At 39.1% G+C, this 24681-nt stretch overlaps 1 long non-coding RNA gene across 1 annotated transcript; it reads right to left on the bottom strand.

Moving 5' to 3' along the window:
• Positions 1-8775: 8775 nt before the first annotated feature.
• Positions 8776-21358, bottom strand: LOC143419190 (uncharacterized). The gene is made up of 3 exons (XR_013099166.1): positions 21259-21358; positions 9492-9652; positions 8776-9272 (listed from the first exon to the last, which is right to left on the bottom strand). It is a non-coding gene; the product is annotated as an uncharacterized LOC143419190 (long non-coding RNA).
• Between the last annotated feature and the right edge of the window lie 3323 nt (positions 21359-24681).

Below are 24681 nucleotides of genomic sequence, written 5' to 3'. Positions count from 1 at the left end.
TATTAATTTCTAGTATCAGCTGATGTTTGCTGGAGCCACAGCTGTAAAGCTGCTGGTCATGATGTCTGTTTAGATATGTGGTGAGAAGGAAACATGAAGATGAAACCAGGAGATGTCCTTACTGAATCATCAGAGCTGAACAGGTGATGGAGAAACAGGTTTACCTTTTAGGTGACATGAATGAGTTGAAGTTATCAACTGTTTCTGAGAGATAAATAACACCAGGATCCTTTTTTATGTAGCTGACAGCTGGTAACTGTGCAGGGGCGGGTCTAGCAAAGTTTTGCCAGGGGGCCAGGTAGGGCATTAACAGGGAAAGGTGGGCACAAAGAAATACTTTTCTTTCTTATTCTCATTTAAAATACCTAGTTTTTATTAAATAATTATCTAAATCTTACAACCAAAGTTTTTATCTGACGTAAAATGTATAGAAATCATACATATACCAACAAGACTGTACATCACTGTCACAACAGCATTTGTTTTCATTCAAAGGCTTTATGGCTTTAATACCTGGTGGGTCGGTCTGTAGTAAAAAAATTTTTGTCCCAGTCCAGCCCTGCAGGTTAATACTGGCAGTGTCACCATGCCAGCTGACTGTATTTTATCATCAGCCAGTGTTGTTCTTTATCAATATTACCAAAGTTTACCATAAGGCGGCATAGAAAGTATTTACTTCCTTTCAGGTTTTATTCAAATGTTAGTCTTTTCATTTGTTTCCCCACTTTTTTCCTGTTTCAAAATCAAACACCAGTTTGTGAGAAGATTATCTTCTTTTTTTAACAGGCAGATAAAGTTTTGCATTGGCATTGGCTAATTTGTCAATTGTTTGTTACAAATGTTCGTATTTTAATTTTCAAAAATGTTTTTGCCCAAAACATATGTGCACTATATGTCAGTAAAAATACTATGCAAATATTGATGTCCTTGAATGCTGAGTAAGCACTGACAAAGCACTGATTGTATCTCTTATACTTTATCAACGCAGTATCTAAAAACTTTGCACCGTAGTGGTTAAAATCTCATTCTAATAAGAGTTAAAAGTGCATTTGGTTATTAGGTTTATAGGATTATTGAATTATGGTTAAGGGTTGGTAGAATTTTTTTTTTAAACATTATCTGCCAATTAAATCTGCCACCCTTCTCCAAATCTGTGCCCCTACCTGGCCCCCCCAACAAAAATTTTCTAGACACGCCACTGGTGCACAGTTACAAGAATATTTTTCTTTCTATTGTTTTCTATTAATTTATATAATTTTAAGTTAAGCAGGACAGAGTTCTTTTAAAGAAAGATTTACTTATATTCTCAAAAGTTAAGCATGACAGGCTTCTGTTTAAGAAGGAGACCTGTTTTACTGTGTTAATGTTGTCATTTTGAGCTAAAAATAAATGGCTAAATGATCATTTGTTTCCCATGTGTTCATATCACAAAGAATATGCATCTGCTTAAATCAACTTCAAGTCAAATGGTTAAAAAAATAATTTCACACACAAAAAAAGAGCTACCACACTGGGAAGCATAGCTGGACTGGCCATCGGGCATACCGGGCATTTGCCCGGTGGGCCGCTGGCGATTTTTTGTTTTTATGGGCCGATGGATTTATTTTTTTTTTTTTTAGGAAGGGTATATATAATGAAAGGTGTTGGATTGACCAATTGGTCATGATCGACTCTGGGCTGGACCAATTACAGCCGAGGAGGCTGGATGCACCCTCCCCCTTGTTTAGCAATCACGTGATTTTCGCGCATTGCATGCCGGGAACTCGTGGCAAAACAATCCAAGTACCGCATCAAATGCAAACATTTGCAGCACCGCAAAACGTTCATTCTCCGGTTCCAATACCTTCTTTTTTTTCTTTGCCGCACAAAAAAGGAATGTACAAAACAAAAGGAGAACAATGCCGGTCCGTACAAAGACAGACTCGACGAAAAGACAAAGAAAAGATACGAGGAAAAAATCAAAGGAGTGAAAGAGTGGACAAAAGACGTCAGCGTGCTGCCCAACTTTCACCACGCTCAGATTTATAATTATATGCTTCTTGGAGTGAGTGCATACACTCATGAAGTTTAGTAACTTCAGGTCACTGCAACAAGCCCAGGTACAGTTTACCGACGGATGGGTACAGGACCTTGAAACGCACCGTGTAGAACGAAAGACTATTGTACATATCATAAGTTTACCAGTCTCACAAATCGTCTTCATAAATACACATTCATTAACAGTTTATTAATAGGACCTTTGAGCTCAACGGTAATTAATTAGTAGTGGAAATAATTTCTGGTAGTGTAACAGTGTTTATGTGGTATTATTCCACTTGCCACAAATATCAGTGTAATGGGGAAACAGCGCCCCCCCTCTCGGTGTGGCTGGCTGCAGTAATCGCTGCCAGTCTGCCGTAGCCATACGAGAGGTGAGTTGTATTGTTCCGCACACAATATAGCTAAGTAGTACAGACACATAAAACATGTTTGATTAGCTGAAGAGCACCGAGTGTAATAAGTGCTTAGTGGACACATGTCCAACACCAGTTTTATGTACTTTTCATTTGTTTATTAATGTGTGAAACTGTATGCTAAAGCGGAATGCTAATGAGATGTTCTGCCGTAGTGTGCTGTGCGGAGTGGTGTGTGGCGAGCCTGTGCACTGATAATACACCGTTGTTTCCATTCAGGTACATCATTTGTTGTTGCTGTTATTTTATTGTATATTAGAAATTGTAATATTGCTGCAGTAATCGCTGCCAGTCTGCCGTAGCCATACGAGAGTGTGCTGTGCGGAGTGGTGTATGGCGAGCCTGTGCACTGATAATACACCGTTGTTTCCATTCAGGAAATAAAGTGGCAACGATCGATCAGAGACTCCTTGTCTTTTTAAAAACACTACACAACGCAGAGTCGAGGAGTCTGTTTGGGCCGAACTGTTGCAGCGGGATGAAGCAGAAACCGGTTACAGTAGCATTACAGAAATGTAGCAGTGACAATAATATTGTATGTTGTAATCGCAATGGACAATTAGTGATACAAAACAACTGTTTTATCTTGTGAATAAAAGTATATGGTTTTGTCAGTGTACCATGGTTATAACAGAAGCGAAACGCAATATTGTGTCAGGACAATTCACTATTTATGCACAATAAACAAAGGAGCATAGCGCGACAATTTCTGTTCAGCGCCAGACTTGCTTGTAATCTATATCACCAATTATGTTAAGAAAAATGACGCATTAACTACTACAAAACTCTGACCTTTGTGGGAATGCTTGGATCAGACTAACATGTGAGCTGGAGTGTTCTGAGATGTTATATTTGGTATATCCAGACCATCCGTCGGCTCTTACTTCGGAAACATGGCTTAAAAATTTTCACTTCAACGACGTAATCCGATAAAAAAAAACGATCTCTTTACCCATCGGCTTCCCGTGGCTGTCATGCGACCGGCTATTGCAGTTAATAATACAACAGCTTCTTGCCATTTTTTGGGTTTCTTTTTATCGCTGTGTAACTGAGTTCAATTGAAAGCCTGCGTGCGCTAGTACCTCTTGCCACAAGTTCCCAGAATCCTTTGCGGTTTTATCCCTGAATGACGTCACATTTCAATCTTTATCCTGGTGGGCCGGTCTCTAGTCAAAATGCCCGGGCCGATTTTTTGTCCCAGTCCAGCCTTGCTGGGAAGGGTGAAGACAACTGGGTTGCCCGGCCCTGGCCACGAGGTGTCCCTTATTTATTTTTCAGGGAGTTGGCAACCCTAGTGACGTATAAGGGGAAGAGCAATCCATTTCTGTCACTTTTTATTCAGTACACACCGGTCATATCCATCTTTGAGCTCTACCTTTAAATTCACATTAATTCATAACTGACTTTCCACTGAAATAAAATATATAAATAAAGATAAATAAAAGTAAGCCAGTCAAAGTTACTTCTACATTAAAAAAGAAAGAAATATGGCTTCATCTTAACCATTATCATCTAATTTTGTCAATAACCACAAAAGAAGCACTCAAAACTTTACAGCTGTAGAAACATGAAACATTAGGCTAGCATAGACAATGAAGCCCTACTCTATAAAACTGCCATAGGTTTAACTCTGCCTGTGAAGCTTGATTTAAGAAATAAATGTTTACATGTTTTAGAGCATAGGTGTCAAACTCTGGCCCGCGGGCCAATTTTGGCCCGCAGCCTACTTTCATTTGCCCCGCGAAGCCATACCAAATTACTATCAGAGCTGGCCTACTGGTATTATACAGCTAATATATATATTGTTTAGTATTAAGCTTTGCTTGTTCCATATTCAGTTTTTCAGCAAACGTGTTTGAGTCCATAAGAAAAGATTCATTCTTATATCTGGAGGAATAAATATATTTCAATAAATATTAACGTTAGCCCACGACTTTGTTCCAGTTTTGAATTTTGGCCTACTGTGTATTTGAGTTTGACACCCCTGTTTTAGAGCATGTTAAGTGTCATCTTTTGTGTAAGTGTTATCACTTGTTTGGTTGGTTGGTTAGTGCTAGTAGACTTACATTAGTTTATGTTAGCTAACCAGTGACTGAACTAATAACTCAGTGGAAAACAAGAAAACTTAAAATCAGTCCAAGGGTGACATTTTTGTATTACCGCTTTCTGCAACAATGAGAAAACTAATTGTACTGCTCACTTTCACTCTCTGTTTCTTTAGCAGCAACTGGCTCTTCCTTGTTGGCTAGCTAAACTGAAACAGGAAATTCCACCTGTTAGCGGTAATGTTTGGGTTTGTAGAGAAGTTTATGAATGTGCCTCTCGGTACACCCAACCTGACCTGATCTGACTCCATCAGTGGACCTGACACAAACAAGCTCTCTCTCTACACTGTCCTCATGCATAAAGTGCTTGAGAAATGGGAAAATCTACCTGTTAGCTGTAATGCTAACATGTGGATATTCCCATTTCAGTTAAGCTAATCAACAACAAGGAACCACTTTCTATTGTTTAAACCAGCCACCTTACAAAAGTGACTCCCTTAGACTGCTTTTAAGAGTTTTTGTTACCTTGTTTTCTGCTGAGTTATCACTATCACTAGTTAGCTAACATAAACATATTGTGTAATCTATTAGCAGCCACCAACCAACAAAACCAGTAGTCATATTCTATATTGGTACAAGACGTCTTTACACAAGCTCTAGAAACTTTAAACATGTATTTCATGAATCCAGGTTCACAGACAGTGTTAAATCTATGACAGTATTTTAGAGTAGGACTCCATGGTGTAAGCTAGCCTTGATACATGTATTGTTTCATGTTGGCTAAACAGCTGTAAAGTTTTATGAGTGCCTCTTTTCTGGTTACTGACAAAATTAGATAATAATAATTTAGCCCATCATCATCTTTAATTTTATTTATGTAGAAGCAAGTATTTCAGTGAAATTTAGTCAGTTATCAATAAACGTGAATGAATGGCATGGCAACAAGCAGCGTCCACTGTGAAACTGGTGTTACATTGTGGTGTCTGTTAATTTAAGCAACTATGACATTTAAAGCTGAATATGAATTTGATTAAAGATGGAAATTTAGCCCATCCATATACGGTATGACATTTTAATGTTTCCATCCCATTTCCTTCTTCTGCATTGTTAAGCACAAGCAGGACATTTTCCAGCCACACTAGAATCTAGTTGAGGTTCTGATGAAATAAAGCACATCACCTCGCATTCCAGAATTTCAGATGTCACTGGAATTTACGGTCTTAAATTACACATTTTTAATTGTGTCATCCGCAGATTCATTTGTCATTATGTAGCCATTCTTTAGTTTATTAGAGGCTAGCTGTGATAGAAGGCTAATTAGTCTTTCTCCAAGTCACATCATATTAACTTCTGAATCACTAGCCTCTCACTGACCTCTGGAAATACATCAAAATGCAAAGGGGTCCGTCCACTGACCTATGCTGGTGCGGGCATGCCTATGCCAACTCATCTGCTTCAGTTGCCCAGCCTGTGTGCGGCAGCATACATGCTCTTGATCATCTTCTCCTCACCTCAATTTTCTGTGAGAGTGCTCATTGGAAGAAAAACACTTAACAGGTACACATAGGCTGCCCTGAATAATTCACTTTAATTGGTAAAAAGGGAAGACGACAAGCCTCAGCTGAAGAGTGACAGAGGGTGAGCTACAAAGTGGAATGAATGGGGGAGAGAATGGCCATCCACGGGCTTTTTTGAGGTCACGTACACCCCCATGCATGTTTAATTGGCTTTGGGATGGCATGGTGTTTCTGCTGTCTCTGCTGTGAGTCAGACTCACTATGCCTTTTCTGCAGCGTGCCTTTTCACAGAGGCTCAGCAATGGAGACACTATTTTAGGAATACATTAGGAGCACAGAAAACACTGACATTTAGACAGTCTCTGGGATGGCGGAGAAAGCGAGAAGGCTAGTCACCAGTGTATATGACAGACACTGGATTACTGCCAGTGTGTTTTTGTGGAGAGCTAGTACAGTAGGCCAGACTCATGTCAAGTTACTTTCTAAAAAAGATTCATTTACTTCTTCAAACTAATTGCAATTCACTAAGAAAAGAACTGATCTGATTGCCCCAAATGTGGAAAAATCACACCTAATTGTTGTAAATTAAAAAAAAAAAAAGCAGTTTGAAAAAGGAATCACATTCAATTAATAATCCCACGTTTCCACAGGAAGCAAACCGTGCAAAGATGTACCTTTAAACCTTATGACAGCCATGAATATGTTCTTGCACTGTAGTGCATTTTAAAGCTAAAGTGTGGACTTCTTGTAATAACGTACAGTCTTACCAAAGTAAGATCTGACTTGGTAAACCTGCATTAGCAAAGATTATCTGTATGTTCAACTGCATATTTGTACCTTCTTAGTTACAGTCTAAATGAAGGGGGGGAGTGCTGCTCGTGGGAGTTATCACAGAAGGCTGTGAGAAGCAGGTTGTAATGTAAAGAAAAATGTGTAAATACAGTGTCTTGTCTATATAAAATAAAGTAAAATAATTCATAATTTCCTCTGGATGCTAAACGGAATCGGTGGCCTGGCACAAGGTGCTGCTTTCACCTTGGTCCTAATCTCTAATAATATCCGTCATATGATCAAATTAAATTACAGATAATATGTATCATTTGAACCCCAATCCTCAGTAATTGCATGTGTTACTAAGTTACAAGCGTTAGATCTTGTCTACAGATTAGTCATTAAAGCTGTAATGAAATTCTCCACCGGACAGAAAAGTGGCTCTGGTTTTACTATGAAAGGATAATTGAGCTATCTGTGCACAAACAAGCAATTATGAAAGGTTGTTGATCTTCCAAAAAGAATCAGTAAAGGAAATATGTGCTTTGCTTCTAGACTGTATTGTGTAATTTTGTAGCGCAGAGATACAGCACACAAAGCAAAGTTACACTGATAACCCGAGCTTTCATGTTTAATATAATTTGGAATTTCTTAAAATAGTACTTCTTTGTATTCATTGTTTGACAACCAGAGTATTTTTGTACAGAACTCCACCTCTAACTTATAACCTATATTATTATTTGTTGTTTGAGTTTCTTCATGACCACAGTTTAAACAGATTTCCTGAAAACTTACTCCAGTTATAACTCCCAGAGTACTTGCCTAACACCAACCTTTAAACAAAGTTCAAGTCATTAACATGAAAAATGTAACTATACAGCTTTGCAGCACACATTCACATTTATGTTAGTCAGCCATTGTTTCCACCAAGCAATTCTGTCTCTACCCAGCCAACATTTATATGTGGGGCCCATATGGTTTGGAAATGGGCTGAAAAATGGGCCCCATATAGGATTGTCCGCGGGTTCCGTAATGGCCCCATATTAAATGCCCATATAGGTGTTATGTTAGGAAAATCTGGGAACTAAATGGGCCCCAACTGGGCAAAGTACACAGAAACCCACCTGGGCCCCATCTTTCAAGTTTTTTGTGGGTACCATGTGGGCACCACATAGGCTAAAAAGTGGGTTTTAAGTGGGATTGTCCGCGGGTTCCATAATGGCCCCATTTAATAAGCCCATCTCGGTGTTATATTGGTAAAATCTGGGAACTAGATGGACCCCAACTGGGCAAAGTACACAGAAACCCACCTAGGCCCCATCTTTCAAGTTTTTGTGGGTACCATGTGGGCACCACATAGGCTAAAAAGTGGGTTTTAAGTGGGATTGTCCGCGGGTTCCGTAATGGCCCCATTTTATAAGCCCATCTCGGTGTTATATTGGTAAAATCTGGGAACTAAATGGGCCCCAACTAGGCAAAGTACACAGAAACCCACCCGGGCCCCACCTTTCAAGTTGTTTTGTGGGTACCATGTGAGTACCACATAGGCTAAAAAGTGGGTTTTAAGTGGGATTGTCCGCGGGTTCCATAATGGCCCCATTTTGTAAGCCCATCTCGGTGTTATATTGGTAAAATCTGGGAACTAAATGGACCCCAACTGGGCAAAGTACAAAGAAACCCACCCAGGCCCCACCTTTCAAGTTGTTTTGTGGGTACCATGTGAGTACCACATAGGCTAAAAAGTGGGTTTTAAGTGGGATTGTCCGCGGGTTCCATAATGGCCCCATTTTATAAGCCCATCTCGGTGTTATATAGGTAAAATCTGGGAACTAAATGGACCCCAACTGGGCAAAGTACACTGAAACCCACCTAGGCCCCATTTTTCAAGTTCTTAGTGGGTACAACATGAGGAAAACATGAGCTAAAAAGTTGGAATGGCATTAGCAGTGGGTTCTGTATTTGCATCCTATTTCTAGTTTGAATTGACTAAGTTCTGGCACTGAGTGGGCCCCATGTAGTAAAACAGTCACAAAATCAATTTTTCAGACGGCTAATACGGGTTCTGTGACACAAAGACACCAAATATATTAAAGCTGACCGCAAACAAAATCTAGTTTGTAAATAAAACCATTTCAAAAATCACGAGGGTACACAAAACAACATTTTTCACATTTATTTTGTCCAACAACTGTGATTTTACGTAACTGTATTCCAAAGTGCGTAAACGTTTAAAAACTAGAAATGTCAAACTACAGCAAAATTCCTTAGATATTTGGAACCATAGCAACATGGGGAAAAAGTCAGATGGAAAACTCAAAAGCTTATCTTGAATCAGCAGGGTTTGTTTTTTTACAGAGCCGTAAGTCTATTTTGTACCCTTGCAGCCCTCGGTCCTCCTCTGTCTTTAGCTCCACTGAACCACTTGGACAGAGCCTTCTCTGCTTCTTGCAAGTTGACTTTTGATGTTAAATAATTCTTCAGTGCCTCTGCAAATGAAGAAGAAGAAAAACGGGCAAGCCAAAGTAAAGTTAATCTTAGCTTACTTCATTTGGTGATGATTTGCAAAGAACAATGTTTATTTCACTTTATTGCCTCAAAAAATATATACAAATTGCATGATAACCAATCTCAGTTACACTTTCAAACACTTTATTAAAAAAGTTTAGTTTTCTAAAGTTCAAATGTCTCAAGTGAAACTAACTTACCATACACAACATTAAAAAGACGCAAATCTCTGAACTTTTTTTCCCCCATGTCGGCCAAGCATGTTGTACTCCACAGCCAGCTCAGGTGATATGAGGAATTTCATCATCCTTCTTGTGGCATCGTCTACACTTGTTTCCCCTGTATCTGCTACCATGGCAACCTGAGGGGAACATACAAAAAGGACAGATTAGATACTGGCATCTGGTTAGGATGCCTCCCTGGTGAGGTGTTTTGGGCACGTCCCACCAGGAAGAGACCCAGAACACCCAGGACATGCTGGAGGGACTATGTTTTTCGGCTGGCCTGGGAATGCCTTGGGATTCCCCCGGAAGAGCTGGGCCAAGTGCCTGGAGAGAGCGAAGTCTGGGCCTCTCTGCTTAGTACCGGATTGGGTCGAGGGGCAGCAGCCTAAGCTTAAGATAATGGACCGGAATGGAGGATAAATGGACGCTTTACATATTACTTAATGTTTACTGTGTGGTGATAAAAAAAAAAATGGTAGTAAACACAAGCTAAACTAAAAAAATTAATTGCGCTTCCTTAACCCTTTATCCCCAATAATGTTACGCAGGATAACTGGTAGGTCTGGTAGGTTTTTTCCTCTACTGTATACTATATGAATGTAATCAAGGATTAATAACAGAAAGAAAAAATAAATTGAAATTTTGTCATTTTTACTAAAGGCAATCAAAATGTACATGAATAAAATATTTAAACTAGTCAATTCAAATTAATAACTCTAAAACACTGAACAAAATTAAGTATTTGACCCTGTGGTTTATTTTCGGACATCTCTTTTCTTCTAAAAGTCCAGGCGTGTTGGGCCCCTGGCAGAGCTCAGGTTTGACGAGACAGGTTTGGAAAAACCTGTCGCTGGCGACTTTTTGGGGGCTAAAGGGTTCAAATAAATAGGAATTGGCCAAAATTTGTATAAACTATGAAATAGCAGAACAAAAGTAAAAAAAAAATCTTTATCTGTTATCAGAATCAAATATTTGATTAGAATATAAAATTTAACTTTCTGGAAGATTTCTCGTTACATCTGTCATAAAAGTAACAACATCTCAGAAAAGAAACATGATAGCAACAGAAAAATATGATAGCAGTGTGATGTGATGGTCCCTGGCCAGATTTTTACACATATTATAAGCCCTGTGACACAAAAACCACAGAACTCTGACACGCACAGACTGTTTTCCTTCGTGCTAATGAAGAAAAATGCTGGTCTGGTATGTAAAAGGGAATTTATTCTTCCAGGACCTGAAGCTCCGTAATGCAGCCCTCCAACAGCCAAACCTATCTGTTCTCTGATTGTCTTGATGCATGCTCAATCATCCAGGTAAGTAAATCTCCAAAAGTTGATTCTGTTCATCTGGACGTAGCGCTTGCAGCATTTTCTCCCACTGAAAATGCTACGTCCAGATGAACAGAATCAACTTCTGGAGATGTTCTCTGATTGGATTGTTTAATTGGTGATTGACATGAAATTGACCAATCAGCTGAAAGGAAGAAAAATAGGGTCAAAATTTGGATGTGTAAGTATAAATCCACACACAGCCAGGAAAGCCGAGCGCAGAGTTGTTTGTAGCACCAATTCAGCCAGAGTGGAGCCAGATGGATTTTCCATCCATCCACACTGTAAAGTCTGTAGACCAGCAAGTGATAAATTAACAGTGTTGTTGGTATTTTCTAAAACAGTTGTATGCAATAGGAATTGCTGTTTATAGTCCTCCTGTATATCTGCATGTTCCCTCCCAATTAAAACCTGTGATAATGGAGATTCAAATTCATGTCATACCTATACCAACAGTTATCAAGTATCCAGATCGACCTTTACTGATGTGCTCTGTCAGTGCGCCCCAGGGCAGCTGTGGCTACAATGTAGCTTGCCATCGCCAGTGTGTGATTGTGTGTGTGAATGGGTGAATGACTGAATGTAGTGTGAAGCGCTTTGGGGTCCTTAGGGACTAGAAAAGCGCTATACAAATGCAGGCCATTTACCATTTAAAGGAAAATTGTTATTTCCATGTATTTTCCTGTTCTGCCTTCAACTTTGAGGACTTCCCCCCACATTTCTAGTTGTGACAGTGCACCTACAACAAAAAAAATCTGCTGTGATTTACATTTGTTGAAAGAGCAATTTTGTAAAATAGTCTATTTTTGTATGCACAGTTTACAAATCTGTCCTGTACAGCATGGACTGATTGCATGCTAAAAAGTTGTTGCTTAAAAATAAAACAATAAATTTTTAATTAATAACATCAGCAGAAAGCCTTGTTATTAATTAGATGTACAATTTCTATAGAATACGAAACAACTCAGTTCATTTTTGATCATATCAATACCAGCATATTACACAACTAGTGATGGGATTTTCGTCTCTTTTTAGAAAGCCGGCTCTTTCAGCTCCCAACCGGCTCTTCAGGTTGTTTTGTTGCTTTAATTAATTTTTTATTAACAACAATATAAAATTATGAACAAAAGGAATTACTAATGTAAAAAAAGAAACGTGGTTTTATTTATATATGTTTATATATAAATATATATGGTGGCCCCTAGAGACAAAGCATGTACAATAGTGATGGGTCGTTCGCGAACCAGAGCCAGAGAGAGAGAAAGAGAGGCAGGGACAACAACATTAGAAAGGTATAGTAATCATCCACAACTATTTTCGGTTGCAGATGATAAAGGATTGAGAAAGTTTATTCATGCAGGTCCATATGACAGAGAATATGCATGTTCTTTTAGTTTTCATATTATAATTTATATTTAATTGTGTTGTGGTTTGCAGTGTTTTGTGTTCTTTTCACTTTAAATTTGTGAAAGGAAAAAGCTGAAAATTTAAATAGTTAAAACTTGAAATGTGAATAGTTGATTTTTGTATTATATGATTTATTTATTACATTTTATGTTGAGTGAATAAATAAAAGTATATTTACGGTGGCCCCTAGAGACAAAGGCACATACAAACTTCAAATCACGTACGAACTCTGAAGCATGTACAAACTCCAAACACGTAAAAACACGTACAAACTCCAAAACACGTAAAAACTCCAAAACACGTAAAAACACGTACAAACTCCGAAGCACGTAAAAACTCAGAAGCATATAAAAACTCAGAAGCACATAAAAACTCAAAACACGTACAAAAGACAACAGAAGTGCTCCAGGATGCTGGGCGCAGTGTTGAGCCTTTGTTATCTTGTGGCTACACAAGCCAGCAAGTACCAACGACCGGATTTGGTGTGTGGTAATAACAGGTAAATGAACTTTTTTTTAAATTATTTGAATATATATATGAGTGCCTGTGTATAAATACACAAACAATACACACATGCTTTCAATTGTGTAATTTAAGTGATCTAGTAGCTCTGCTTTGGAAGTTCAGTTCATGCTAGAAATGTGTTTTGGAGTTTGTACGTGTTTTGTCTCTAGGGGCCACCGCATATATTTATATATAAACATATATAAATAAAACCACTTGTTTTTATGTTAGTAATTCCTTTTGTGCATAATTTTATATTATTGTTAATAATAAATTAATTAAAGCAACAAAACAACCTGAAGAGCCGGTTCGGAGCCGAAAGAGCCGGCTCTTTTTAGTGAGCCGAACCGAAAGAGCCGGATCTCTAAAAAGAGCCGGAAATCCCATCACTAATCTGAATACGGTAATGTTACCAGATATGCATTGTACTATAGGAAAACGGTGGTGGATCAGTGTGTAAAAAGCCCCCAAAAGAAACACGCAGATTCTTTAGCTCAAACACCGTCTGATCACTCTCTTAGATACTGTGCTGTTCCATCTAGTTATTGGTTACTGAGAAATGTTAGGTCATTAATTAATTAAGAGAGTGCAGCTGTTCAGATCAGATGGTGAAGTAGGAAAATGCAGAACATGTTATTATAGCTGAATGCTGTGTAAAATACTAGTAATAAATCTAACTCCCATTTATGGCTTTTTACTACTGTGGGGCTAAATAAAAAATTGCAGACATAATGAAATCTGCTACAATTACAAAGCTTAAGTTTAAAACAATTATTATATATTAAGCATTTTTTTGCTCTTTTTTTTTTTTTAATTCTTTTTGCTAATAATGGACTCAATTTTATTATCAACTTCAAAGACCTATTAAACTTTTAAATCATTAAATCCAGGAAATTAGATGCCCGTAAATGTACGAGACCCTCTTTATGGCTAGTATCCCCAAATATTTAATAATCCTTTCTAAAAGTACACAAATTTTGTTCTTTTCAATTAAATATTGCATGTTCAATGTATTCTTGAGCAGGTAAAAATTCCACTAAATTCGTTTTTGCATATTTTTAAGTATAATCAAATTTTTATAGTTTGCGAGTACTTTTAATTTGGAGATTTTGCCACTTGATTTGAAGTTTGGATAGTGCTTTATAGTAATTTGTAAATGTTTTGAACTCATCTGGCTTCTTAATAATTTAATAAAAAATTAACAAGCCATGTAATAATTTGAAAACCACTAGGGACCACTTATAAAAAAGTAATTCCTTTTTTACTTAAAGGAATTTAGGATTTATGTCTGTCAAGTCATTTGTTCTGGCATAAGTCACCATTTTGATATATCTTCCTGTGACTTTAAAGTCTGTCAGCTAGTTAGATACATTTTTGCACTGCTAGTGTTTTCTGCTTGAATTAGTCAGTTTATCATATAAACACATGCAGTGCCTTTCAAACTTTTAATTACACTGTTCATTTTGTGCATTAGTAAGAGAATCTTTTATATTGAATTATCCTGGGAAAAAACAAAAATGTTTGTATTTTCTCATGCACTTTCTTTCATTTCCTTATCACGTTTAGATTCTTCAAGATCACAAGCACCATCTTTGACATGTAAGTAACTTTCATATTATTTGTATTACTTATTATTAGAACCAGCTTCAGCAAAACAACGTTGGTGAAGTCTGGAGAGGCCTCAGAACCATCTCAGGCCACAAACAGCAGAACTCTCTGCCTGGGAGGGATGTGAGATGGGCAAATGAACTGAATCATTTCTTCAACAGATTTGATTCAACCATGAGACAGTCTACAACATCGGCTGCAGACTCACCCACCCCCACTGCTGCTGTTCCACCTCTGACACCTCAGACACTTCACACCTCCTCTATTCACCCTGCTCACTCCTCCCCACCCCCAACAACAGCATCCAATACACACTCAACACAAGGCTCCAGCCTGTCTCTCTCAACCACCCAGGTTAGGAGGGAACTGAGGAGGATTAATGGCAAGAAGGCAGCGGGCCCAGATGGCATCAGCTCGAGGGTCGTCAGGTCCTGCGCGGACCGTGTGGGGTGATGGAGCACCTCTTCAACCTGAGCCTGAGGTTGGGAAGAGTCCCACAGCTCTGGAAAACCTCCTGTGTTGTACCAGTGCCAAAGACTTCACGCCCCAAGGACCTCAACAGCTACAGGCCGGTGGCTCTGACATCCCACCTGATGAAGACCCTGGAGCGGTTGGTCCTGGCTCAGCTTCGGCGCCTAACAAGCTCATCACTGGACCCACTTCAGTTTGCCTACCAGCCTGGCATTGGAGCGGATGATGCCGTCATTCACCTCCTACATCGTTCCCTCGCTCACCTGGAGACCGCTGGAAGCACTGTGAGAATCATGTTCTTTGATTTCTCCAGTGCCTTCAACACTATTCTTCCCTCGGTTCTGAAGGACAAGCTGGAGAACTCTGGAGTGGACCATCACCTCACTACCTGGATTTTGGACTACCTCACCGACCGACCACAGTATGTGAGGACTCAGGGCTGTGTGTCGGACAGGGTCGTCTGCAGTACGGGGGCCCCACAGGGAACGGTTCTGGCTCCGTTCCTCTTCACCATCTACACTGCAGACTTCTCCCACAATTCCACCCAGTGCTTCCTGCAGAAGTTCTCTGATGACTCTGCAATAGTCGGCCTCATCACTGATGGGGACGACAAGGAGTACAGAGGACTGACTCAAGACTTTGTGGACTGGTGCCAGCTGAACTACCTCCAGATCAACGCCAGTAAAACCAAGGAGCTGGTGGTAGACTTCCGCAGGCACAAGCATTCTCCACTGCAACCACTGAACATCCAGGGTATGGACATTGAGGCTGTGGACAGCTACAGGTACCTTGGTGTTCATCTGAACAACAGACTGGACTGGACTCATAACTCAGACGCCCTCTACAGGAAAGGGCAGAGCAGGCTGTACCTGCTGCGGAGACTCAGGTAGTTTGGGGTGGAGGGCCCACTCCTGAAGACCTTCTATGACTCTGTGGTGGCTTCTGCTATCTTTTATGGTGTGGTCTGCTGGGGCGGCAGCATCTCTGCTGGGGACAGGAAGAGACTGAACAGGGTGATCCGAAGGGCCAGCTCTGTTCTAGGATGCCCTCTGGACCCAGTGGAGGTGGTGAGTGACAGGAGAATGGCGGCTAAGCTGTCATCCCTGTTGGACAACGTCTCCCACCCCATGCAGCAGACTGTGACAGCACTGAGCAGCTCCTTCAGTGGGAGACTGCGGCACCCACGGTGTGGGACGGAGAGATTTCGCAGGTCTTTCCTCCCCACTGCTGTCAGACTCCACAACAAAGACTTTAACTGAACAAACACACACATCCACACATGTGCAATAACACTAAGTGCAATAATCTTTTCTGGCATCGTTGTATTTTTACTCAGTTGTATATAGCATTCGTATTCTATTTTTATCTTATTGTATATTTTTATTCTATTTTATTCTACTGTATATAGTATATTATTTTATTCTATTCTGTACAGCTGTGTACTGTATTTATTCTTATTGTATTCTAATTTTTGCGTCATAACTTTTGTACTGTCCACTTCCTGCTGTGACAAAACAAATTTCCCACGTGTGGGACTAATAAAGGTTATCTTATCTTATCTTATTATTATTATTATTATTATTATTATTTTTTTTTTTTTTTTTTTTTTTTTTTGAAAAGTGATGGTCTTTGGGGCATCCTTTTTTTTTTACTGGTATTAAGTATATATATTTATTTAGGCACAGGAGGCAATGATCTATTTTAAAATTTAACATTTATTTAATTTTCATCTTTTATGCTAACAATAATGCCAACAGTGTTCTCTTCACTTGTCCCACAACTCTGACAGTTTTGGTCCTCTGCTCTCCTCACAATTGGCTGATTTCCATCTGAGCTGCTACTGTCAACTGCATTAAACTGATTTTACATTGCCTTGTTATTCTAATCTTTATCTGCGTTTTGGACTCCAAACATTCACACCTGCTGTTAGTAACCAGAGCTCACAAGAGTGTAAGGCGTGTAGTTCAATAAAGTGATCGATGTGTTCACTAGCTGATTTCAATAAACCGGTAACTTATCAAACCCATATTTTATAGGAAGTACATTACTGATAAAAGTGGTAATAAACACGGTAACCAATAAAAATTTAAATTTCCTGTTATAAAAAAAAATACTGCTGTGAGCTCGGTTTTCTAACACCAGGTGTGAACATCTACAGTCTTTAAGCGCTGGTAAAGATTTAAAAATAAAAGCATTCAATAACATAACATTAAACACTAAATTAGTTTGATGGTGTTGACTGCAGCAGCTCAATGTTAATCAGCTGATGGTGATGGAAGCAGATGAGCGTTTTTCATCATGGTTGTTAGTGATGTGTTGGTCAAAACGAAACGGCTCTTTGAAGTGAACGACACAAGCGTGTTTTTTTTCTCTCTCTCACCCTCTCTCTCTCGCCCTTTTTTCCGCTTCACTCTGCACGCAAGCCTTGTGCTTTGCGCTGGGAAGAGGGGGGAGGGGCGGTTGTTACACACGCAGTAGCACAGTAACAGAGCAGGAGGGAGAGAGAGAGAGAAAGAGAGCCAAGGACAACAACGTCACATTAGAAAGGTATAGTAATCATCCACAACTATTTTCAATTGCGGATGATAAAGGATTCAGAAAGTTTATTCATGCAGGCCCATATGACAGAGAATGTGCATCTTCTGTTTGTTTTCATATTATAATTTATATTTAATTGTGTTGTGGTTTGCAGTGTTTTGTGTTGTTTCACTTTAAATTTGTTTAAAAGGAAAAAGCTGAAAATTTAAATAGTTAAAAGTTGAAATGTAAATAGTTGTTTTTTTTGTATTATATGATTTATTTATTACATTTTATGTGGAGAGAATAAATAAAAGTATATTTACGGTGGCTGCTAGAGACAAAGCACGTACAAACTAGAGATGGACCGATCCGATATTACGTATCAGTATCGGTCCGATACTGACCTAAATTACTGGATCGGATATCGGAGAAAAATAAAAAATGTAATCCGATCCATTAAATATCACGAAAGCACCTCACAAAACTTGCAACACGCCGTAACTCACCTCAGAACGTTAGCACGTCGGAGCAGTATGCATCACGTGATAGAGCGGCTGTGGCATGCGGGACCTGTCGGTGGTCTGGATAGCATGTGGAGCTTCGCTAGCAACCCGGCATTTCATCTCCGACAAAGTTATCCCCGAGAGAAGTAAAGCAAGTGTGTAAGTCCATCTCTGAATGTTTGTAAAGCATTCCTGCGTTAAGCTTACCAAACGATATATGGAGCGACTGCTTCTTCTGGCTGCTACTTCAATCATGAAACTGCTTAACGATCAGCTGATCGGCTTTTCTGTCGCGAGTCCGTCTCTCTGGTTTGTTTTTGGCCCACTTTGCACCAGAAAGAGGAAACCATCGGTTGAACACGTTTAAGCTTGATAAGCTGTTGTTAAAATTTATTTATTATTACTTTCTACTCGAGGATCTTTTTCTACGTAGCTGACGGCTGGTAACTGTGCAGGGGCGGATCTAGCAAAGTTTAGCCAGGGGGGCCGATAGGGCATGAACAGGGAAAAGGGGGCACAAAGACATACTTTTCTTTCTTATTCTCATTTAAAATGTCTAGCTTTTAATAAATAATTATCCGAATCTTACACCCAAAGTTTTAATTTGATGTAAAATGAATAGAAGTCCATTACTGTATATAGTGACTATTAAGTCTAATATATATACCCTAGTAAGCTATAGTACTTTTTCCTTTGGGAAGGTACCATCTGTGCAGTCTGCAATTTTGTTGAAGAAAGATGTTGAATCTATTTAATATTTCTTGAAAAATAATTGATTTCTGTGCATTTTTTTTTCACACTGCATCAAATTAAGGTTGATTACGTTGATTAAGCATCATGAGGTGGAGCGTGAGGGGTGGTTCCCTATTTTTTATTTATTTATTTTTGTTGTTGCTGGGAGTTGGAACCCTATTAGTTAGGTTGCTTAATATTTATGCTAAGTACTCTTTAAAATACCAGAATAGGGAGGATGGTGTAGGTTTAAGTTTATTAGATTGATCAGTATTGCTGAACTATGAAATATTTTTTTTTTGCATATAGGTATAACAGAATAGCTTTAGTGTAGTTGTTGTTTTAAACTTGAGTATGAACTTATACAAAATGCAGCAAGATATTTAAAAAAAAAAACAGTTTTGTTGATTAAAAAACATTATATCGGCTTCATATCGGTATCGGCAGATATCCAAATTTATGATATCGGTATCGGACATAAAAAAGTGGTATCGTGCCATCTCTAGTACAAACCCCAAAACACGTAAAAACTCCATAGCACGTACAAACTCCAAAGCACGTACAAAACACAACAGAAGTGATCCAGGATGCTAGGCACAGTGTTGAGATTTTGTTACCTAGTGGCTACACAAGCCAGGAAGTACCAACGACCGGATTTGGTGTGTGGTAGTAATAGGTAAATGAACAGCTTTTGGAATTTTTTATGAATATATATGAGTGCTTGTGTATAAATACACAAAAAATACACATATGATTTCAATTGTGTAAATTAAGTGATCTAGATAGCTCTGTTTTGGAAGTTCAGTTGACGCTAGAAATGGGTTTTGGAGTTTGTACATTAGTGATGGGATTTCCGGCTCTTTTTAGAGATCCGGCTCTTTCGAGCCGGCTCTTTCGGCTCCGAACCGGCTCTTCAGGTTGTTTTGTTGCTTTAATTAATTTATTATTAACAATAATATAAAATTATGCACAAAAGGAATTACTAACATAAAAACAAGTGGTTTTATTTATATATGTTTATATATAAATATATGCGGTGGCCCCTAGAGACAAAACACGTACAAACTCCAAAACACATTTCTAGCATGAACTGAACTTCCAAAGCAGAGCTACTAGATCACTTAAATTACACAATTGAAAGCATGTGTGTATTGTTTGTGTATTTATACACAGGCACTCATATATATATTCAAATAATTTAAAAAAAAGTTCATTTACCTGTTATTACCACACACCAAATCCGGTCGTTGGTACTTGCTGGCTTGTGTAGCCACAAGATAACAAAGGCTCAACACTGCGCCCAGCATCCTGGAGCACTTCTGTTGTCTTTTGTACGTGTTTTGAGTTTTTATGTGCTTCTGAGTTTTTATATGCTTCTGAGTTTTTACGTGCTTCGGAGTTTGTACGTGTTTTTACGTGTTTTGGAGTTTTTACGTGTTTTGGAGTTTGTACGTGTTTTTACGTGTTTTGGAGTTTGTACATGCTTCAGAGTTCGTACGTGATTTGAAGTTTGTATGTGCTTTGTCTCTAGGGGCCACCGTAAATATACTTTTATTTATTCACTCCACATAAAATGTAATAAATAAATCATATAATACAAAAATCAACTATTCACATTTCAAGTTTTAACTATTTAAATTTTCAGCTTTTTCCTTTCACAAATTTAAAGTGAAAAGAACACAAAACACTGCAAACCACAACACAATTAAATATAAATTATAATATGAAAACTAAAAGAACATGCATATTCTCTGTCATATGGACCTGCATGAATAAACTTTCTCAATCCTTTATCATCTGCAACCGAAAATAGTTGTGGATGATTACTATACCTTTCTAATGTTGTTGTCCCTGCCTCTCTTTCTCTCTCTCTGGCTCTGTTCCTGTGCTACTGAGTGTAACTACCGCCCCTCCCCCCTCTGCCCAGCGTAAAGCACAAGGCTCGCGTGCAGAGTGAAGCGGAAAAAAAGTGCGAGAGAGAGGCTGAGAGAAAGAAAAAAAAAAAAAAAACCCCACGTGACGGCTCGCGATAAGGAGCCGGCTCGCGTCGTTCACGTCAAAGAGCCGGCTCTAAGAGCCATTTCGTTCGCGAACGAACCATCACTAATTCAGATCAGAAAACCGTTTCAGCTGCAGGCATCTACTCCTGTAATTTAAACAATCACCTTGCTACACTGCACATGAATATTACGTAACATGGTATGACTAGCTCATGTTCAGACATTTAAGATACAGGTCAGCCATTTTGTTTACTGGGTAGTGCATAATGGCCGAGTTAGCTGAGCAGGAATCCACTAAAGCCAAAAAAATAATATAAATTTTTTAAATTAATTACAAAAACCTTATAGGAAAACCCAAGAAACAGTTGCAGAAGCACAGAAAAAAAACTGCCGTGTACGTTATAGTGTGTAAATTCAAAAACTGTATAGAGAGAATGGTGCAATGAAAACAGAATAAGATAAGATGAACTTTATTGAGTAGAATATAGGCAGTAAGAGTTTTGTAATTAACTTTAAATTATGTTTGCCAAAGACAATGCAGTAAATTAACCCAGTTCTACCTGCTAGCTAAAGATGTTATGCTTCTCCCCCTTATACCGTTTAGGACGACTATAGAAAGTTACTAAAATAACCATTGATGAAAACGTATCAAACTTTAAGTATTTACCTTTGTCATAGTTTTCGATTCTTTGGTATCCTTTTGTCCTCCACGTTCTTAAACACCAGGGAGAGAAAAGGCGCAACAGACGAAAGACCGCGAAGACTAGACGCTAGGCGGTGCAATCTGCTCCTCCCTCTTTTTAAACGAGCCAATAGGAGCTGCTCACATTAAAAACAACTTTATTTAAAAAGTCGTTTTACACCTGATACAAAAATTTTAAAAGTCAAACAATGCACAAGTTTAAAAGAACAATTTTATTTTTAAAAGTTTTTTAAGCATAGGGATGGTTAATATGTTTTAAAAAGTAATATATAATATTTATCAAAAATTGTCACCCAAATCAACATCATAATAAAAATATAATTAATAAAAATATAATAATGATAAGAAGAAGAATAACAGTTTACCTAAAAGCTCTTCTAACATTAGACTGGTTTTGAAAAGTTTCAATAGTGTCAATACACCATAAGGACAAGGGAGTTTCACAGTTGAAGTGTGACTGCTTGAAAGACCCCATTCCCTCTCCTTTCCACTAGTTCAAAGAAAATATAAATTATTTCTGGTTATATAATTTGAGGGCACAAGTTTGAAGAGTAACATTTTAACAGATCGGTAATATACTTCAGGAGCTTTACTGGATCTGATTAACCAAAACTTCCATCTTCCATGTAACTAACTGTCTTTTCTCTAATACAGTAGAGTGTGTCTGATCTACTAAAAATCCTCAACTGCATGTTTGCTCAAGTAAATAGTCTTAATTGTTTGAACAACCAGTAATCCTTAATTTGCAAATGCCAAATCTGGATTTTGTCTGTGTAATTCACTTTTATCTTAGGTTTTTTATTCGTATTTTTTGCTTTTCTTTTTTTCTACTCTTGTGTCTGTTTTAATCACTTATTATTGCTGCTGTGACAAGTGAATTTACCTAAGAAGAATCATGAAGTCCTTATTTTATCTTATCTGAGCCTCACCATGCAGCCTACCATGCAGAGTTCACATTAAGTACATAAAATGAAATCTAAAATTAAAAAGTAACCAGTTTCAAACCAGTTATTTGGAATAGTGTGCAGAGTGTTTTGAGTAACATTGAATGTTCAAAAACACCAAAGTTCCTATAGTCTCACTTGACAGCTGGGTTGTAGTGTCTGATAACACATAACATCTTGAGGTCTCAATGTGGACTTTGAGTACATTTGCTAGCCAAGGCTAAATACTGAGAGGGTCAAAAATGAAGGGTCAAGAACATCTGACTGTACGTAAGGGTAGCAAAAGTGATAGACTGAGGTTGTGCCAAATATTTTAAAGTTAGGGTGATTTCTTAGAGAATGGTACCACATGGGTGCCGTCTGCAGGTTATAAAAGAGAGTTATGTTCATACTTTCTTTTGAGATTATTTTTACAATTTGACTTTCAGAACTCCCTGGGTTGTGCGCAATCTGTGATGGGCTTGTTTGGAATAAATCCTCCTTTATTCAAATAACACTTTCTCAGGCTCTTCACAGAAGAAGAATCCTCACATAAGCATGTGCTACCATTTTGAACCAATGTACACATTTACCATCACTAACCCAACTAGGACCTACATTGGATGCCCACCCATATGGATTTGATGTTAGAAACGCAAGTGGGTCCCATATATACTAAACAATCTTGAGCCCATGTAAAATATATGCCCATATTAATTTAACACAACCCATTTGGGGCCCACATAGACATGTTTTCAGGGTCTGACTTGCATTTGCCCATGTGTGATACATATAGTTTGACCAGGTGGGCCCCACCTATGTCATCAGTACCAAAAAATATATACCGATTACCTCACTTTGCCCCACCTGGGGCACACAACAACACCTTTTCTTTAAATGACTGTGTTTGCCCATGTCTAACCCAGGTGAAAAACCCAAGTGGGTCCTACGTGTGTTTCCCATTTTGAAACAAGTGAAGTGTTTCCCATGTTTGACCCAGCCAGGACCTACTATATGTTTCCACTCGGTTTTGCCCATATGGCTTTAATGTGAGAATCAGAATCAGAATCAGAATACTTTATTGATCCCTGGGGGAAATTATTTTTTGTTACAGTGCTCCATTTTAAACCAACATTAAGACAAGACAGACAATACGCTAACTAAGAATAGTACAATATATACATATATATACATACATACATACATAAGTCACTTATAAATAAATAGTTGGAAAAGAAACATGTGTAGCTGTAGCAGCAAACAGTGTGTTAAGTGGATGCGTTGTACAGGGAGATGGCCACAGGCAGGAATGATTTCCTGTGTCGTTCAGTGGTGCTTTTTGGTAATCTCAGTCTCTCACTGAACGAGCTCCTGTGACTGACCAACATGTCATGGAGTGGGTGGGAGGTGTTATCCAACATTGTCTTTATCTTGGACAGCATCCGCCTCTCCGACACCACCTTGAGGGAGTCCAGCTCCATCCCCACAACATTGCTGGCCTTACGGATCAGTTTATTAAGTCTGTTGGCATCTGCGACCCTCAGCCTGCTCCCCCAGCATGCAACAGCATAGAGGATCGCACTGGCCACAACAGACTCATAGAAAATCCTCAGCATTTTCTGGCAGATGTTGAAGGACCTCAGTCGCCTCAAAAAATAGAGACGACTCTGGCCCTTCCTGTAAAGTGCTGTGGTGTTTTTAGCCCAGTCCAGTTTATTGTCAATGTGTACTCCAAGGTATTTATAGTCCTCCACAATGTCAACACTGACCCCCTGGATTGAAACAGGGGTCAAGTGTTTCCTGGTCTTCCTGAAGTCCACGATCAGTTCCTTGGTCTTTGCCACGTTGAGCTGCAGATGATTCTGCTCACACCACGTGACAAAGGAGTCGACCACAGCCCGGTACTCTGTCTCATCATCCCTGCTGATGCATCCAACCACCGCAGAGTCATCAGAAAACTTCTGAAGATGGCAGGTCTCTGTGCAGTGGCTGAAGTCTGTGGTGTAGAGGGTGAAGAGAAAGGGGGAGAGGACAGTCCCCTGTGGTGCCCCTGTGTTGCTAATCACCTTGTCAGACACACACTGTGGGAGACGTACATATTGTGGTCTTCCTGTCAGGTAATCAACAATCCAGGACACCAGAGAAGCATCCACCTGCATCGCTGCTAACTTATCACCCAGGAGGGTCGGCCTGATGGTGTTGAAAGCACTGGAAAAGTCAAAAAACATGACCCTCACAGTGCTCGCCGGCTGGTCCAGATGGGTGTAGACACGATTGAGCAGGTAGATGATGGCGTCCTCTGTTCCGAGACGAGGCTGATAAGCGAACTGAAGGGGATCCAGATGTGGTCTTACTATGGGTCGCAGCTGGTCCAGGATGAGCCTTTCCAGGGTCTTCATGATGTGGGAGGTCAGTGCCACGGGCCTGTAATCCTGGGGGCCACTGGGACGAGGCGTCTTTGGTA

This window comes from Maylandia zebra, linkage group LG6 (genome assembly GCF_041146795.1).
Source record: "Maylandia zebra isolate NMK-2024a linkage group LG6, Mzebra_GT3a, whole genome shotgun sequence".
In the NCBI taxonomy this organism is placed as follows: Eukaryota; Metazoa; Chordata; class Actinopteri; order Cichliformes; family Cichlidae; genus Maylandia; species Maylandia zebra.
Note: the sequence above shows the minus strand (reverse complement) of the source record. Positions and strands in the feature narration are given on the sequence as shown.